At 50.1% G+C, this 18,448-nt stretch overlaps 1 protein-coding gene across 6 annotated transcripts in view; it reads left to right on the top strand.

Annotated features, from left to right (window-relative positions):
• LOC138468396 (zinc finger protein 850-like) overlaps nt 1-18,448 on the top strand; it is a 154,315-nt gene that overhangs the window by 48,769 nt on the left and 87,098 nt on the right. The window contains exon 1 of one of the 6 annotated variants that reach the window (XM_069608943.1): nt 4,826-6,048. The exons of 4 other annotated variants lie outside the window; for them this stretch is intronic. The gene's annotated coding sequence lies outside the window, so the exon portion shown is untranslated. Of the gene's footprint in view, nt 1-4,825; nt 6,049-18,448 lie in introns of those variants that run through there. One more of the 6 variants, XM_069608944.1, reaches the window with a different exon arrangement.

Raw genomic sequence — 18,448 nt, forward strand, 5'->3', positions numbered from 1 at the left:
GCCTGCAGTTGATGCTCTGGGCTTTCCCTGGCGATTAGTGACACATGCCCTGCGCGGGGCCTGCAGTTGATTCTCTGGGCTTTCCCTGGCGATTAGTGACACATGCCCTGCGCGGGGCCTGCAGTTGATGCTCTGGGCTTTCCCTGGCGATTAGTGACACATGCCCTGCGCGGGGCCTGCAGTTGATGCTCTGGGCTTTCCCTGGCGATTAGTGACACATGCCCTGCGCGGGGCCTGCAGTTGATGCCCTGGGCTTTCCCTGGCGATTAGTGACACATGCCCTGCGCGGGGCCGGCAGTTGATGCCCTGGGCTTTCCCTGGCGATTAGTGACACATGCCCTGCGCGTGGCCTGCAGTTGATGCCCTGCACGGGGCCCGCAGTTGATTCTCTGGGCTTTCCCTGGCGATTAGTGACACATGCCCTGCGCGTGGCCTGCAGTTGATGCCCTGCACGGGGCCCGCAGTTGATTCTCTGGGCTTTCCCTGGCGATTAGTGACACATGCCCTGCACGGGGCCTGCAGTTGATGCTCTGAGCTTTCCCTGGCGATTAGTGACACATGCCCTGCAGGCTGCGCGGGGCCTGCAGTTGATGCTCTGGGCTTTCCCTGGCGATTAGTGACACATGCCCTGCACACATGCCCTGCACGGGGCCCGCAGTTGATGCTCTGGGCTTTCCCTGGTGATTAGTGACACATGCCCTGCACACATGCCCTGCACGGGGCCTGCAGTTGATGCCCTGGGCTTTCCCTGGCGATTAGTGACACATGCCCTGCACACATGCCCTGCACGGGGCCCGCAGTTGATGCTCTGTGCTTTCCCTGGCGATTAGTGACACATGCCCAGCGCGGGGCCTGCAGTTGATGCTCTGGGCTTTCCCTGGCGATTAGTGACACATGCCCTGCACGGGGCCTGCAGTTGATGCTCTGGGATTTCCCTGGTGATTAGTGACACATGCCCTGCACGGGGCCTGCAGTTGATGCTCTGGGATTTCCCTGGTGATTAGTGACACATGCCCTGCACGGGGCCTGCAGTTGATGCTCTGGGCTTTCCCTGGTGATTAGTGACACATGCCCTGCACGGGGCCTGCAGTTGATGCTCTGGGCTTTCCCTGGCGATTAGTGACACATGCCCTGGACGGGGCCTGCAGTTGATGCTCTGGGCTTTCCCTGGCGATTAGTGACACATGCCCTGCACGGGGCCTGCAGTTGATGCCCTGGGCTTTCACTGGCGATTAGTGACACATGCCCTGCACGGGGCCTGCAGTTGATGCTCTGGGATTTCCCTGGTGATTAGTGACACATGCCCTGCACGGGGCCTGCAGTTGATGCTCTGGGCTTTCCCTGGCGATTAGTGACACATGCCCTGGACGGGGCCTGCAGTTGATGCTCTGGGCTTTCCCTGGCGATTAGTGACACATGCCCTGCACGGGGCCCGCAGTTGATGCCCTGCACGGGGCCCGCAGTTGATTCTCTGGGCTTTCGGGGCCCGCAGTTGATTCTCTGGGCTTTCCCTGGCGATTAGTGACACATGCCCTGCGCGGGGCCTGCAGTTGATTCTCTGGGCTTTCCCTGGCGATTAGTGACACATGCCCTGCGCGGGGCCTGCAGTTGATGCTCTGGGCTTTCCCTGGCGATTAGTGACACATGCCCTGCGCGGGGCCTGCAGTTGATGCTCTGGGCTTTCCCTGGCGATTAGTGACACATGCCCTGCGCGGGGCCTGCAGTTGATGCTCTGGGCTTTCCCTGGCGATTAGTGACACATGCCCTGCGCGGGGCCTGCAGTTGATGCTCTGGGCTTTCCCTGGCGATTAGTGACACATGCCCTGCGCGGGGCCTGCAGTTGATGCTCTGGGCTTTCCCTGGCGATTAGTGACACATGCCCTGCGCGGGGCCTGCAGTTGATGCTCTGGGCTTTCCCTGGCGATTAGTGACACATGCCCTGTGCGGGGGGCCTGCAGTTGATTCTCTGGGCTTTCCCTGGCGATTAGTGACACATGCCCTGCGCGGGGCCTGCAGTTGATGCTCTGGGTTTTCCCTGGCGATTAGTGACACATGCCCTGCGCGGGGCCTGCAGTTGATGCTCTGGGCTTTCCCTGGCGATTAGTGACACATGCCCTGCGCGGGGCCTGCAGTTGATGCCCTGGGCTTTCCCTGGCGATTAGTGACACATGCCCTGCGCGGGGCCGGCAGTTGATGCCCTGGGCTTTCCCTGGCGATTAGTGACACATGCCCTGCGCGTGGCCTGCAGTTGATGCCCTGCACGGGGCCCGCAGTTGATTCTCTGGGCTTTCCCTGGCGATTAGTGACACATGCCCTGCGCGTGGCCTGCAGTTGATGCCCTGCACGGGGCCCGCAGTTGATTCTCTGGGCTTTCCCTGGCGATTAGTGACACATGCCCTGCACGGGGCCTGCAGTTGATGCTCTGAGCTTTCCCTGGCGATTAGTGACACATGCCCTGCAGGCTGCGCGGGGCCTGCAGTTGATGCTCTGGGCTTTCCCTGGCGATTAGTGACACATGCCCTGCACGGGGCCCGCAGTTGATGCTCTGGGCTTTCCCTGGTGATTAGTGACACATGCCCTGCACACATGCCCTGCACGGGGCCTGCAGTTGATGCCCTGGGCTTTCCCTGGCGATTAGTGACACATGCCCTGCACACATGCCCTGCACGGGGCCCGCAGTTGATGCTCTGTGCTTTCCCTGGCGATTAGTGACACATGCCCTGCGCGGGGCCTGCAGTTGATGCTCTGGGCTTTCCCTGGCGATTAGTGACACATGCCCTGCACGGGGCCCGTAGTTGATGCCCTGCACGGGGCCTGCAGTTGATGCTCTGGGCTTTCCCTGGCGATTAGTGACACATGCCCTGCGCGGGGCCTGCAGTTGATGCCCTGGGCTTTCCCTGGCGATTAGTGACACATGCCCTGCACACATGCCCTGCACGGGGCCCGCAGTTGATGCCCTGCACGGGGCCCGTAGTTGATGCCCTGCACGGGGCCCGCAGTTGATGCTCTGGGCTTTCCCTGGCGATTAGTGACACATGCCCTGCACACATGCCCTGCATGGGGCCTGCAGTTGATGCTCTGGGCTTTCCCTGGCGATTAGTGACACATGCCCTGCGCGGGGCCTGCAGTTGATGCTCTGGGCTTTCCCTGGCGATTAGTGACACATGCCCTGCGCGGGGCCTGCAGTTGATGCTCTGGGCTTTCCCTGGCGATTAGTGACACATGCCCTGCGCGGGGCCTGCAGTTGATGCTCTGGGCTTTCCCTGGCGATTAGTGACACATGCCCTGCGCGGGGCCTGCAGTTGATGCTCTGGGCTTTCCCTGGCGATTAGTGACACATGCCCTGCGCGGGGCCTGCAGTTGATGCTCTGGGCTTTCCCTGGCGATTAGTGACACATGCCCTGCGCGGGGCCTGCAGTTGATGCTCTGGGCTTTCCCTGGCGATTAGTGACACATGCCCTGCGCGGGGCCTGCAGTTGATTCTCTGGGCTTTCCCTGGCGATTAGTGACACATGCCCTGCGCGGGGCCTGCAGTTGATGCTCTGGGCTTTCCCTGGCGATTAGTGACACATGCCCTGCGCGGGGCCTGCAGTTGATGCTCTGGGCTTTCCCTGGCGATTAGTGACACATGCCCTGCGCGGGGCCTGCAGTTGATGCCCTGGGCTTTCCCTGGCGATTAGTGACACATGCCCTGCGCGGGGCCGGCAGTTGATGCCCTGGGCTTTCCCTGGCGATTAGTGACACATGCCCTGCGCGTGGCCTGCAGTTGATGCCCTGCACGGGGCCCGCAGTTGATTCTCTGGGCTTTCCCTGGCGATTAGTGACACATGCCCTGCGCGTGGCCTGCAGTTGATGCCCTGCACGGGGCCCGCAGTTGATTCTCTGGGCTTTCCCTGGCGATTAGTGACACATGCCCTGCACGGGGCCTGCAGTTGATGCTCTGAGCTTTCCCTGGCGATTAGTGACACATGCCCTGCAGGCTGCGCGGGGCCTGCAGTTGATGCTCTGGGCTTTCCCTGGCGATTAGTGACACATGCCCTGCACGGGGCCCGCAGTTGATGCTCTGGGCTTTCCCTGGTGATTAGTGACACATGCCCTGCACACATGCCCTGCACGGGGCCTGCAGTTGATGCCCTGGGCTTTCCCTGGCGATTAGTGACACATGCCCTGCACACATGCCCTGCACGGGGCCCGCAGTTGATGCTCTGTGCTTTCCCTGGCGATTAGTGACACATGCCCTGCGCGGGGCCTGCAGTTGATGCTCTGGGCTTTCCCTGGCGATTAGTGACACATGCCCTGCACGGGGCCCGTAGTTGATGCCCTGCACGGGGCCTGCAGTTGATGCTCTGGGCTTTCCCTGGCGATTAGTGACACATGCCCTGCGCGGGGCCTGCAGTTGATGCCCTGGGCTTTCCCTGGCGATTAGTGACACATGCCCTGCACACATGCCCTGCACGGGGCCCGCAGTTGATGCCCTGCACGGGGCCCGTAGTTGATGCCCTGCACGGGGCCCGCAGTTGATGCTCTGGGCTTTCCCTGGCGATTAGTGACACATGCCCTGCACACATGCCCTGCATGGGGCCTGCAGTTGATGCTCTGGGCTTTCCCTGGCGATTAGTGACACATGCCCTGCACACATGCCCTGCACGGGGCCCGCAGTTGATGCTCTGGGCGTGCGCCAGTGATGAGTGTCACGCGTTTTGCGTGTTATGGTCGCCTCCCCCTCCTAATGTTGTGGTGCACTACGTTCTCTAGGGAGGAACTTTGGCCTGCAGGGGGCAGCAGAGATACACCGCAGACTTATGTAAATGAGTAGAGACAACGCATTATTCTGACACACACAGAGAAAGAGAGAGAGACCGCGGCAGCATTGAGATAAGTGGAGAGACGTCCCAGGCGTGTTTATATGAAAGGAGACATCCCATCCGCATTCTGATGGAGAGCGACATCCCCGTAGCATTCGGATAAAGAGGGAGACATCCCAGGCGTGTTTATATGAGAAGAGACATTCCGCCACCCCTCTGATGCAGAGAGAGACACCCCCGCAGCGTTCAGGTAAAGAGAGAGACATCCCAGGTTTTTTTACATGAGAAGAGACATCCCGCCACCCCTCTGAAGCAGAGAGAGACACCCCCGCAGCGTTCTTACATGAGAAGAGACATCCCGCCACCCCTCTGATGCAGAGAGAGACATCCCAGGTTTTTTACATGAGAAGAGACATCCCGCCACCCCTTTGAAGCAGAGAGAGACACCCCCGCAGCGTTCTTACATGAGAAGAGACATCCCGCCACCCCTCTGATGCAGAGAGAGACACCCCCACAGCGTTCTTACATGAGAAGAGACATCCCGCCACCTCTGATGCAGAGAGAGACATCCCAGGTTTTTTACATGAGAAGAGACATCCCGCCACCCCTCTGATGCAGAGAGAGACATCCCAGGTTTTTTTACATGAGAAGAGACATCCCGCCACCCCTCTGAAGCAGAGAGAGACACCCCCGCAGCGTTCTTACATGAGAATAGACATCCCGCCACCCCTCTGATGCAGAGAGAGACATCCCAGGTTTTTTACATGAGAAGAGACATCCCGCCACCCCTCTGATGCAGAGAGAGACATCCCAGGTTTTTTACATGAGAAGAGACATCCCGCCACCCCTCTGATGCAGAGAGACATCCCAGTTTTTTTACATGAGAAGAGACATCCCGCCACTACCTCTGATGCAGAGAGAGACATCCCAGGTTTTTTACATGAGAAGAGACATCCCGCCACCCCTCTGATGCAGAGAGAGACATCCCAGGTTTTTTTACATGAGAAGAGACATCCCGCCACCCCTCTGATGCAGAGAGAGACATCCCAGGTTTTTTTACATGAGAAGAGACATCCCGCCACCCCTCTGAAGCAGAGAGAGGCACACCCGCAACGTTCTTACATGAGAAGAGACATCCCGCCACCCCTCTGATGCAGAGAGAGACATCCCAGGTTTTTTACATGAGAAGAGACATCCCGCCACCCCTCTGATGCAGAGAGAGAGACACCCCCACAGCGTTCAGGTAAAGTGCACGGGGTTATGCTGTTGTTGAGGATTTCAGTAGCGCTGTCGAGCACCTGTGGGGGGCATCGAGTCATGGGGGGGCGTGGGGGGTCTTGTCTGTCTACCTTTGTCGCAGAAATGTACATAATGATGAAGCAGGGCTCCCATCATAGCCAGTGATTGAAATAATACCCAGCATTTTTTTTAAATTATGGGTCAAACTGCTGAATTTTGAGTACTGTTTCTGGAAAAAAAATGCTGTAAAAAGTAACAGATGTTCCAGTCGGTTCTGGAGGGCAACACATGCCTTAGCCTCGAAAAAGCGTTCAGGAGCATTTTCAGGATGCCAACGATGTACGCCAGTATTTCCACCGTAAAACATATTCATGTTGCCTTTGCCTAATAATACCAGGAATGCAACAGTAAGAGCACACTACTGATGGCTTTCCCCAGTGAAGCCAATCTTACCAGCCGCTGTAAGACAGTACTTGTCTTGCGATTGCTGAATAATGCCAGTACTTTAAGAGCAAACCTGCGATGGCATTGTCCATAAATGCAGTACTTCCAGCCACTAAGAACACATCTGTCTTGGCTTTGCCCAATAAGCCAGTAGGGCCCGCCCCTGTAAGGACACCATTGTCGTGGTGTTTCCTGATCATGCCGGTACTATGTCTCACTTATAGTACTGCCATTTCTGGGCAAAGCCAAGCCAGGTCTACAGACCCACCTGTGATAGCATGGGAGGGGTGGACGTAGAGCTGTGTTGATGGGGTGGGGGAGGGGGCGTGACGCAGCATGAGGACAGGAGAAGTCTACAGTGATAGAGTGTGAAGGGAAGGCAAGTGAGGGGATTTCAGCTGGAGGAACCCTGAATAGTGTGAGCGCCTGGAGTCCATGCACGTGGCATCGGTGAGCGATCTAAACACCCTTAACATTACCATAAATGACTTCTCCTGAAGTTCCTTGCCGGCACATCTTTTCTTCTCTCACTTCCAGTGACCCTCCCCTGCACCCTTTCGCTTCTCCCCTTCTCACTTCTCTCTCCTTTGTATCTCTGTATGTCTCTGCCCTCCTCTGGCTCACATCCTCCTCCCCACCACTTTACTCCTCTCACTCTTCTCATTTCTAATGTTCCTCCTCTCCAGGTCTTTACTTCTCTCACCCTCATCCCCACCACTTTACTCCTCTCACTCTTCTCATTTCTAATGTTCCTCCTCTCCAGGTCTTTACTTCTCTCACCCTCATCCCCACCACTTTACTCCTCTCACTCTTCTCATTTCTAATGTTCCTCCTCTCCAGGTCTTTACTTCTCTCACCCTCATCCCCACCACTTTACTCCTCTCACTCTTCTCATTTCTAATGTTCCTCCTCTCCAGGTCTTTACTTCTCTCACCCTCCTCCCCACCACTTTACTCCTCTCACTCTTCTCATTTCTAATGTTCCTCCTCTCCAGGCCTTTACTTCTCTCACCCTCATCCCCACCACTTTTTTTTTTTTTTTTTTTTTTATTGTATATGGTTTACAAAAAACCTTTACAAATAGAACAAACTTTATAATTAAAAACAAAATAGTAAAAAAAAAAAAAAAGATAAACATTCATTGCTTTGCATTTGCATTTGAAAAAAGAAGAAAAAGAAAATGCCCGCTAAAGAAATACGAAATTACAGATTTACATAAGTTGCAAAAGTTTGCAAATTTTACAAAAAAGGGACAGACAATAGATAATCAACCGGTTTCAGATTTGAAATTTGATTGTCTAAGATTAGTCAAGTCAATATAAAGTACTAGTTACAAAGAATAACAGATAGAATAAATACAAGGTATAAAATATGAAATACATTGCTCATATTAAAAACACTGTGCTCATATAGTAAAAAATTCATAGTTCCAAGAATAGGAGCAGAAATCAGACCAAAGGGGCATATAGGTCAAGGGCTCTGATAAAGCCCGCCACAGCCAGACCAACCTTGATGTTCGAGATTGAGAGACATTGTGACCAAATCCAATTGTCTACCCCCAGTCACCCCATAACATTAAAAATGCCTAGATATTTGTCCCTTAAAGAGGTCAAAGCCTTGCAGTCAAGAATGAGATGCCGAGAAGTTTCAGTGACCCCCAAAAGTTTGCAGAAACGACAGGTGGGATCCAAATCAGAAAACTTCTTCCTTTTGCGTAGGACTTCCCGAGTGGGAAGAAGGTTCCATCTGAGTTTTATAAGAAGAGAGCGGTAGTGTCTATTAGGAAATTGGATCAAAATAAAGGACATCACACCTCTCTTCTTATGATCAAATTGAAGATCACTCAGTGAGGAATAACCATGAAGTTTTTCGATAGTGTTGCTCCAATCATGGCTGAACAGAGACTCCTTTACCTTGTTAGGGTTTGTAAGTAATGTATCCCTGTCGGAGGATATGTCCATCAGGGTCTTATCGCAGAGAGTGGAGAAAAGATGGAGATATATGTTGTGGCCCGAGTGTGTCTGGGAAAAAATCATGTGGCCCACATCAACATATAAAGTATCAGGTCTAGGGGAAAGCAAGGCTGAGAACAATGAGAGAACCCTCCAAAGAATCCTAGCTCGTAGAGAAACCAGACCCAACTCATATCTAATGGCAACAGTAGGAATTGAATTGGGCAGTTTTAAAACTTTCCTCCAGTAAATACCTTCAAGAGAGTCCCAGAAGGGCAGAAGTGTAAAATAATGGAGTTCCATACCATACAATAACTTTGGAGTCACCTTACCCTTGAAAAAGTCTACCACGGGTTTGAGGGAAAACATACAATATTTATTCTCCAAAGTACGTGATTGGGAGATGAGAGGGAGCAGTTTCTGTCTAAGAAATCGTCTCAGTTCTATCACCGATGGTTGGGCCAAGATCAAAAAGCCCAAATAGACGATTTTGTTAACTCGAGAAATGTTTGTTCCCCCCATTTTCCATACTTTGTTGTTTCGGGTTCTCCCCTTTGAGAATTCCATGATACGTGTTTTACCAGGATTGATCTTCAGCCCATTTAGCAGTGCGTACTGTTCAAATTTACACAGGAGCCTCTGCAGGCCCACTTTGGTCTGGTCGAACAAGAGAAAGTCATCGGCATATGCCAACCATGAGAATCTCAGGTCCCCAAGTTTAGCACTCACCATGCCTGCATTTTTCAGGAAGTTATCCACATCAGCCAAATAGAGGATAAATAGACAGGGAGCTAACGAGCAACCCTGTCTCACCCCGATACGCGTCCTAATCCTCCTAGAGAGAGTACCAGCCAAATCGAGCCTGATGTGTACCCCCGAGTTTTCATAGAGGGCCATAATGAGAGAAAGGAGGCCCGCCGGGATGCCCCATTTAGTTAATTTTTCCCATAATCTGGATCTAATGACCAGATCAAATGCATTGGATAAATCAATTGAGGCGACATACAAAGGACCATCAGATTTTCCCCAAGAAGAGGTCTGAAGGGCAGTTATAATAAGACCATTGAGATTGGTAGAGTGGCCGGCCCTGAAGCCAGTTTGGTATTTGGGGAGAATATGATTGTCCCTAATCCATATGTTAAGATGGGAGAGGAGCAGAGAAGCAAAAAGCTTACAGTCCGCGTCTATAAGAGAGATCGGTCTATAATTCTTTACCTCAGAGCGTAAGCCTCGCTTAAAGATTGGGACAATATGGGCCGTATGCCAACTCATAGGGACCTTCCCGGAATTTACTACGTCCTGAAAAAGCAGGAAGAGTAGATTGGCCCAAATCTCGGGCTCGGCTTTGAATGTATTGTTCGTAAGGCCATTTGGGCCTGGCGCCCTAGATTTCTTAGCCTTAGAAATAAGACAGAACACTGTCTCCAGATCAAAAACTGGTTTCCATGCGTCTTTCGATGGGTAAATCATCAATGCATCCGAAGCCAAGTCTTCCTCCCCAATATCAAAAAGTTTAGAGTAATAGTCAAACCATTTGGCCTCTGGGATTGCATTAAGCTGATCAGCCATCAATGTGTTATCAAGGCTGGAAACCGAAGCCCAGAAAGCCCTCACATCTCGTTTTATTATTACTGCAAGCATATACTGTGCGTCATTTTGAATCATAGTAATTTTTCTATGCTTACAGTAGTTTTTGTATTTTTGACGAATGGTTTTAATTTTTGTTGTTTTATCTGCCCAATCCATATCAAGGGCTTGAACATCCCTAATAAGTTTCTTAGTAAGGGCCTTAACATTGGCCAATTGTTGGTCGAAACTATGGTTGTGAAATTTTTTGAAGACTCCTTTCCTTAGCTGGCCATAAATACTACTCTGTAAGACATTGAGAAAACTATCAAAAGAAGAGGTGTTAAAGACTGCTATTTTCCAGCAGAGCGAGGTGTGGTTAAGGGAAGAGATCAGTTTGTTATTAAGAACACTGATGTTAAAAGGAGACCACCTTATCCCTGTCCCTTGACTAACAGTATAAAGCTGAGTGGGTCCACCCTCCGGCAGAAGCTTGGTGAAAAAGGGGCATAGAAATTGAACCCGGAGAATACCATGGTCGCTCCATGAGTTGAAGGACACCTCGACATTAGAAGAAAATGGAATCAGGGAATGGTCGACAAAGACGTAGTCTAAGGTGGAAGATGAGGACGATCTACGCCAGGTTGGGCAGGAAGGATTAGTAGCATCATAATGGCTGTTAAGACAAGTTAGGCCAATTGAATCCAAAGCCAGATTCCAAGATCGGCCCCATGTAAGTTTTAGTCCTATACGTGGATCGTCTTCCATAACCAAGCCCAGGTCATCATAATTGGATTCCAGACAGAGAGTGCAGTCTGAATTTAGATCGCCCGCCAGAATGAGTTTGCCCATGGGGTGCAGATATCTCCAGGCAAGGATTATATCAGTTAACTTCTCCAGAAACAATTCGAGAGGAGAGATTCCCATATGCCAGTAAACATTGACCAAGAGAAAGTAACAATTAGAATCCGGAAAAAACACCTCTAAGGCCATAAAGCCAAAAGGTGTATCCGAAAGCTCCTTAGCAACAGAGCCGAAGGAGGTTCTTACCCCTATAATGAGTCCCCCCGATGCGCGGCCTCCCAGGCTAGGTTTGGCACATTGAGAGAAAATATCGAATCCATCAAGAACTGGAGTTGAAAGTAGCCAAGTTTCTTGGAGAAAAAAACAATGCGAAGCCTTAATCACGGCAACCGTTTCTAGGTTCGTGAGCAAATGGGAATTACCTCTAGAGTTCCAAGAAAAGAAACTGAAGCTATTTAGAGGGCGGGCCTTCGAAGAGGATTCTGATTTAGCGGGAATTAAATCATTTCCATAAGCCTGCGGTGACATGTGCCCAGCTCGCGGAGTCTCCATTAGATTTGGGCAAAAAATGCCTCCGTTGGGGTGGGGGAGTTCTTTCTGGATGGTAGACCATTGTAAGATTACCTCTATATTCAGCCCCCTCTCCTTTATTTTTGGCAAATTGAGAAGAGTCCACTATTTTTGCTTCAAATCCTAGTTGCTTCAACCCTTCCATATGCCCCATGATCAAGTTTAAAACTACCTTCGATCTAAGAATAATATTACTAACATCTACCCGATCATGGAAAGGGAATAAAATGCAATCTATGTCATAGCTAGAGATAAGCGAAAGCGAAGGAAGTTGGTGAAAGATTTTAAGTATGTTACCACGATTTAAACAGATTGGCATATCTTCGCCCCAAAGACTGGAAAGCTGTATAACATCACCAGGAACTTTTGTTGTTGCAGAGACAGGTAAGGACTCAGTAATTTTTTTGGTAAAGTGACCAAGGGGGTCAGCCGCCAGATCACAACCCCTTGCCCCTCTTAGTATAGTCCTATTATGGTTGACATTTGGCCCCAGTGGAAATCTTTCCCAAGATTTGGAAACGTTCTTATTATGGGCAAAGTCAAACCCAGAGGGGACCGCTTCTCGAGCCGCAGACATGCGCATATTTGAGATGCTAAGAGAAGCATGGTTAAAAGGGGGGAGAGTCGATAAGACATTGTCTGATCGATCTGTCATATCTCCATCCCTCTTAATGCAGTCCATATTAACAGGGGGCTCCTCAGGAGCAGACAAGAATGCCGGGTCAGAAGGAGAGAGCCGAGTAGTAGGAACCTCGTCCTGTGACAAGCTTACGTTGGAATTAGACACTGTCACCTTGCTGATCTTGGGAACAAGTAGTGACTGAAATAAATGTTTAACCATATCAATGTTAACCATATTAACAGTCGGCGTAGTTAGAGAAGTGTCCGGATGATTCAGGCTTTTTCCAGAAATAGACTCCAGAGAAGTAGAAGGGAGAATTGCTTCTGGGGCAGAGTCCATAGCCTCCGCTGCAACAATATCAGTTGGCAGTGCTACAGGGTTGGTACTAGTGGATGCTGGTACGGTAAGAGGTGTTATCCGAATGCTAGAAACTGCAATTTCACCAGTACCAACAGTCCTTGGCCCCGCATCTATAGAAGCAGAGGTATTAATCAACATACCCACCGCATCCGTTAAAACAGATGCAGGTGGTAAAATAGGTGGAGCATTGGTGGTATCTGGAGTGGTCACATGGATGGAAGAGGGGATTGGTTCAACAGAGTTATCAGTCCCCTGTGGAACTGCAACAGTGGTTGAAGGGACTAAAGAGTTTGCCATAAAGAGGTTTTTGAAAAATTGATTAGTATACGAAGTAATCTTTTTGACATTCTTCTGATTTTTTGTTTTCTTCATTTGTTGGCTCATTTTCCTTTTCTTTCCTAGACAGGGGAGGACTTTTGGACAGGAATTTTCCTCTGGGGGCTCAGAGGAAATTGCTGCGATTTCTGGAGTTAGGATAATCATGTTTTCTCCTAAGGATGCGATATGGTCACCTTTAGAACGGACGGCCGACTCTGCAGTCCCACCTGCACATGAACGATCTTGTATAGAGGGTTTGAGGGATACCCTTGGCAGATCCTCCTGTACTTTGTCCTCTCCTCTTTCCGTAGAGAATACAGTCGGGACACTGGGAAGTATATCTGTAGGGTCGTCAGCCTCTCGCAAACCATCAAAGGCAGCTCGGGGAGTCATAGAGGAAGAGCCCCGGGAATCAAGATCTAGTGGTTGGAGAACCAGAAGACCCGGGGCCGCATTGGGGACCACCCCTAAAGTAGTTGCCGTGGTCCCCGTAGGCCCCTGATGAAAATCGTGTATAGGGGCCAAAGGTGGATTGAAGGAGGTAGGGTCAAGACCTTGAGTGTTCAAAAATTGATTTTCTTCTTTTATAATTTTTACTAAATCTTCAAATCTATCTAGGCCCTCCAGCCTAGAATATATTTCAGAAAGTATACGTGAATGGGATGTAACCTCTGACCAGATGTTATCATAGAGACTCACAAAGGAACTCAGAACCATATTCAACGCAGAGATAGTTGGATGGGAGAGTTTAATTCTATCATCAACATCTTTAAGGGTATGATGTAGAATAGACTCACTGGGCGGATCAGTTTTGAAGTCCGGAAGAAGACCTCTTTCTTTTAACCAGTTTTGTTTTTCAGTATACTCGTCAATAAAGTTAGTGAGATCTGAAGGGGAACCTGCCCATGATTCATCACAAATTTGTTGTGTTACATTATTTGTTTTGTTAAGATGGGAGTCCAAGTGGCTATCAGCAATTGCCTTATCTGCACATTCTATGATACTGATATCGTCAATATCCTGGACTGAGAGATCTTCAATATCCAGTTTCTTAGCTACGTTAATTAAGTTAGTGTGGGCCGGGGTATGTACTGGAGGAAGAGGGTGAGGAGATTTAGCCAGAGTGCTAGAAACAGATTTCTTACCAAAAAAATGTGTGATGTTTTTCCCCTGGATTGGATTACCCTGGGTACCTAGATTAATTTTTATTTTTGATATTGAGTTACGGGGCTTGTGGAGAGGGGTTTTGAACGGCAAAGAGATCCCATTAGGGGAGAAGGGAGTTCCCACCACACTAGTAGAAAGGTTGACGTGAGAAGAAGATGTGTGCTTAATATCACTGAGTAATGCTTTGGATCCTAAAGAGGGTTGAGTGTGAGAGATAACAACGCTCCCACTGTCCTTCTTCTCTAATAGTTGTGATACAGTAACTTCTGATTCATCCACCATGACTGGGGGTATGGGCATACTAGGATTCAGTGAGGCAATCATTGGAAGAGGGATATTAGGCAAAGGGTTGTTGTCATATGCCATGTTGCTTTTTGTCTTTGAGAAACTGACCCCGACCAAAAGATTGGAGGCAAGAGTAGCAGCTAGACGTTCTTCCTGAGTATCTATAGAAATGTCATGTATTCCATTGAAAATACAGTTATTATGAGCTGTATTACGTAAAGTGATACCCATAGCATTGCAAACCTCAGACCTCTCTCTCAAATGAATTTGGGCCTGGGCTATGTCCCTTAAAAGGAGAGGGTTATAATGGGCCTGAAGTGGAGCATCATCAGAACTCCCCATAGCAATAGAAATGGGGGTTTCTGGCACAATAACTGTAGATGGCATGGAGGGCATACTGACAATGGGCGAAGGGGACAAAGGAGGTGAGACCTCCATAGCAGTCTGACTTCTAAGTCCCTTACGTGTCATTCAGATAAAACCTCAGCCTGACAGTAGGCAGAATGAGAAAGAAAATAAGAGTTATGCCAGAGAAGGTACCCAGAAATACACTGGAAATAAGCCTAGATGTCAGGGGAAGTTAGACATAGAGACACACAGCAAAAAATACTAGGCAATTTTTAAATTTTAAAAATGCAAGTGTTAGAGTATGGCACAAATAGCGAAAATCAAACTCTGAAAGACCAGTACATTGTCTAAAAACCCTATGAAGTATATATGTAACCTAGCATTAAGAGCGAATTAAAATAAAAAGCAATGTTACACACTCAATTAAATAAAAGTTTTAGTAAATGAGTTGTGTCAGCGTAATAGTCATTTTCTGGGAAGGGAACGCCCGACGGCTTGTGGAGCTGCCAGAGTCCGACTCTCCACCCCAAACCCTCGTAGTAAGAATACAACTTCAATTGGGTTGGCTTGGGAAGGCCCAGAACAGTGTACTCACAGATCACAGCCAAACAGCAAAACAGTATCTCCAGCCCTTACAGTCTCCAGGGCTTAACGCCGCAAGGGCGGCTGTGCCGGCAACTTGTGCAGGCTGGCAGTCACGTGCTGTGTCACGTGTTCAGGAAGGGGTCCGCCCCCTCCAGGAAGCAGAATGGGCTGCAAGAGCTCTGCTCGCAGTGCAGCTGTGAGGGATGGACCTTGCAAGCACGAGCGTTCGTAGGAGAAATGAAACGCTCCTTCCAATCAGCAGAAAATACGCCGCAAGGGCGGCTGTGCCGGCAACTTGTGCAGGCTGGCAGTCACGTGCTGTGTCACGTGTTCAGGAAGGGGTCCGCCCCCTCCAGGAAGCAGAATGGGCTGCAAGAGCTCTGCTCGCAGTGCAGCTGTGAGGGATGGACCTTGCAAGCACGAGCGTTCGTAGGAGAAATGAAACGCTCCTTCCAATCAGCAGAAAATACTTTACTCCTCTCACTCTTCTCATTTCTAATGTTCCTCCTCTCCAGGTCTTTACTTCTCTCACCCTCATCCCCACCACTTTACTCCTCTCACTCTTCTTTTTTCTAATGTTCCTCCTCTCCAGGTCTTTACTTCTCTCACCCTCATCCCCATTTCCTCTTACGTTCCTTTAGTCACCTTTTTTATTTTCTCTCACTCCTTTTCATTTTTCAAATGCACCTCCCCTCCAACTCCTTATTTCTTTGAAACTCCTACCCACCTCACCCAATGTTCCTCCTCTTAACTTCCCCCCCTCCTCACCTTTCCCAATGTTCCTCCTCTTTACTGAATCTGTTGGTTGTCTCCATGGCCATCAGCCTGGCTTCAGAGCTGCCAGAAGCACGGAAACTGCTCTCCTGAACATCCGTGAATACCTGGTCTCCAACCTTGATTCCAACACCCCCTGTGTCCTCATCTTACTTGATCTCTCTTCTGCCTTTGCCATGGTCAACCATGCCATCCTGCTCAACCGTCTCAGTGATAACCTGGGTATCACCAATCAGGCCCTGGCCGGGCTGACTTTTTTCCTCCCTGATCGACCCTCCCAGGTCCAACTTGGGTCCTTTCTCTCCTCTATCTCGATCTCTACCTGTGGTGTTCCCCAGGGGTCTAACCTCTCTCCCTGGCTGTACAACCAATACTTGGCACTTCTTGCCGACGGCATTGCCGCTCTCTGCCCCAACTTTCAGTGCAATGCGGATGACACCCAGCTCATCCTCAGGCTCCCTTTCGCCACCTCGTCTCCTTCACTCATCTCTGACTGCCTGTCTACTATCCAGGAGTGGTGTGCCGCCAATGATCTCTGCCTTAATGCCAGTAAGACAGAGATTCTCCTCATCGGCACACCTGCTCCCTCCTTTCCTGTGACTCTTTGGCAGGCCTCCCTTGACCCTCTTCCTGCTCCCGCCTGTGAGGCTAAAAGCCTTGAGGTCATCTTAGACTCCACACTCTCCTTCTCTCCTCACATCTCCCACGTCTCTAAGACATCACACTACCAGCTGCACCTCCTCAGAGGTATTCTTCCCTTCCTCTCCTTCCCCCAGAAGCTCACTGCCTCCAGAGCTCTGGTTTTCTCTAGGCTGGACTACTGCAACAGCCTCTTTCTAAATCTGCCTGCTTATACTCTCTGCCCTCTGCAACTCATCCAGAACCGGACTGTGAGACTTGTCCTTGGCCTCAATCCCAGGGATCGTATCTCTCCAGGATTGAAATCTCTGAACTGGCTCCCAGTGGCTGCAAGGATTAAGTTCTAACCCCTCTGCATTGTCCACAAGGCGTTCTGGGGACTCGACCCTCATTCCCTTCTACTCTCTCTTCCTAGATATCTTTCTTCTCGAGCTCTTTGCTCATCCGCCTCCACCTCCCTCAGGGTCAGTTGCTTCTCCAAGCAACGAGTTGGTGGTAGATCTCTTTCCTCTGCTGGGGCCTCCTTCTTGAACAGCCTCCCCACCTCTGTGAAACCTGAGGAGAACCATCTCCGGTCTGGAAGCACCTCAAGACCTTCCTCTTTGCTTCTGCTTTTTCTCCTCCTCTCCCCTGCTGATTTACTGGCTGAAACTGAAACTGCACTAGTTACCTGGGTACCCTCTGATCTCGGGCCCAGGTCCCCTCCCCGCCAGTTGCACTCCTGCCCTGCCCCCCTGGCAACCCATGCACTCATGGACTGTTTCTGTGTACCTACAGCCCAAACTCACTGTCTCTCAATACCGAGGTTCAAGCTCCAGACAGCAGGTGGGACCAGATTCCCAGTTCTTGCCACTACACTGTGGAACTCGCTACCCAATCCTCTCAGATCTGAAGCCTCCTACCACGCATTTAAGAGTAAAGCTACATTGTGGTTTATAGCGCAGGACTCTTAAAGCCTCCACTTGTCTCTTTGACTTTAAATACCTACACTGCTCTTATATATTGACCTTCTGTTGACTTTATCTTCTGGCTTTGCCAGGCCTTGCTGTCCTTACAAATTCATCTGTAATATCTTGTAAATTATCTTATAAACACAGTATAAGTATTCTTTGATTGCTATTTTGTTATATGTTTGCCTTATACTATGTCACTGTAACCACAAGAAATGCGCCCAGATGCCCTTGGTCCAGGGGCGCTATATAAATAAACAAAATACAAATACAGCCCCTACCTTCACTTGACAACTGATGTCTGCACTTACCCTTGCACTTGCCACCTGCTGGACGCACTTTTTTATTTATTGTCCTTATTTATTTACTGTTTATTTTATGCAATGCACTGCCCCCTCCCCCTTCCCGCTGCACTTTTCTCCTCCCCGCCCCCCCTGCACTTGCATAATCTCAATGTCACCTGGCCTAGTAAGATCATTGTCTCTGTCTTCCCTCTGTTCCCCCCTCCCTTGCCTCGTCGCACCTTGAAACACTTGTGTATTGGCGTGTTATAAATGCCATATCATATCATACCATATCATACTTCTCCCCTTGCCCAATGCTCCTCCTCTTTACTTCTCCCCCTCCTCTCTTTGTCCAATGTTTCTCCTCTTTACTTCTCCCCTCCTCACCTTGCCCAATGTTCCTCCTCTTTACATCCCCCTCCTCACCTTGCCCAATGTTCCTCTTTACTTATCCCCTCCTCATCTTGCCCAATGCTCTTCCTCTTTACTTCTCCCCTCCTCACCTTGCCCAGTGTTCCTCCTCATTACTTCTCCCCTCCTCATCTTGCTCAATGTTTCGCCTCTTTAATTCTCCCCCTCCTCACCTTGCTCAATGCTCCTCCTCCTTACTTCTCCCCCTCCTCACCTTGCCCTATATTCCTCCTCGTTACTTTTCCCCTCCTCACCTTGCCCAATGCTGCTCCTCTTTACTTCTCCCCCTTCACCTTGCCCAATGTTCCTCCTTGTTACTTCTCCCC

This window comes from Ambystoma mexicanum, chromosome 4q (assembly GCF_040938575.1).
Source record: "Ambystoma mexicanum isolate Mex_15411 chromosome 4q, UKY_AmexF1_1, whole genome shotgun sequence".
In the NCBI taxonomy this organism is placed as follows: domain Eukaryota; kingdom Metazoa; phylum Chordata; class Amphibia; order Caudata; family Ambystomatidae; genus Ambystoma; species Ambystoma mexicanum.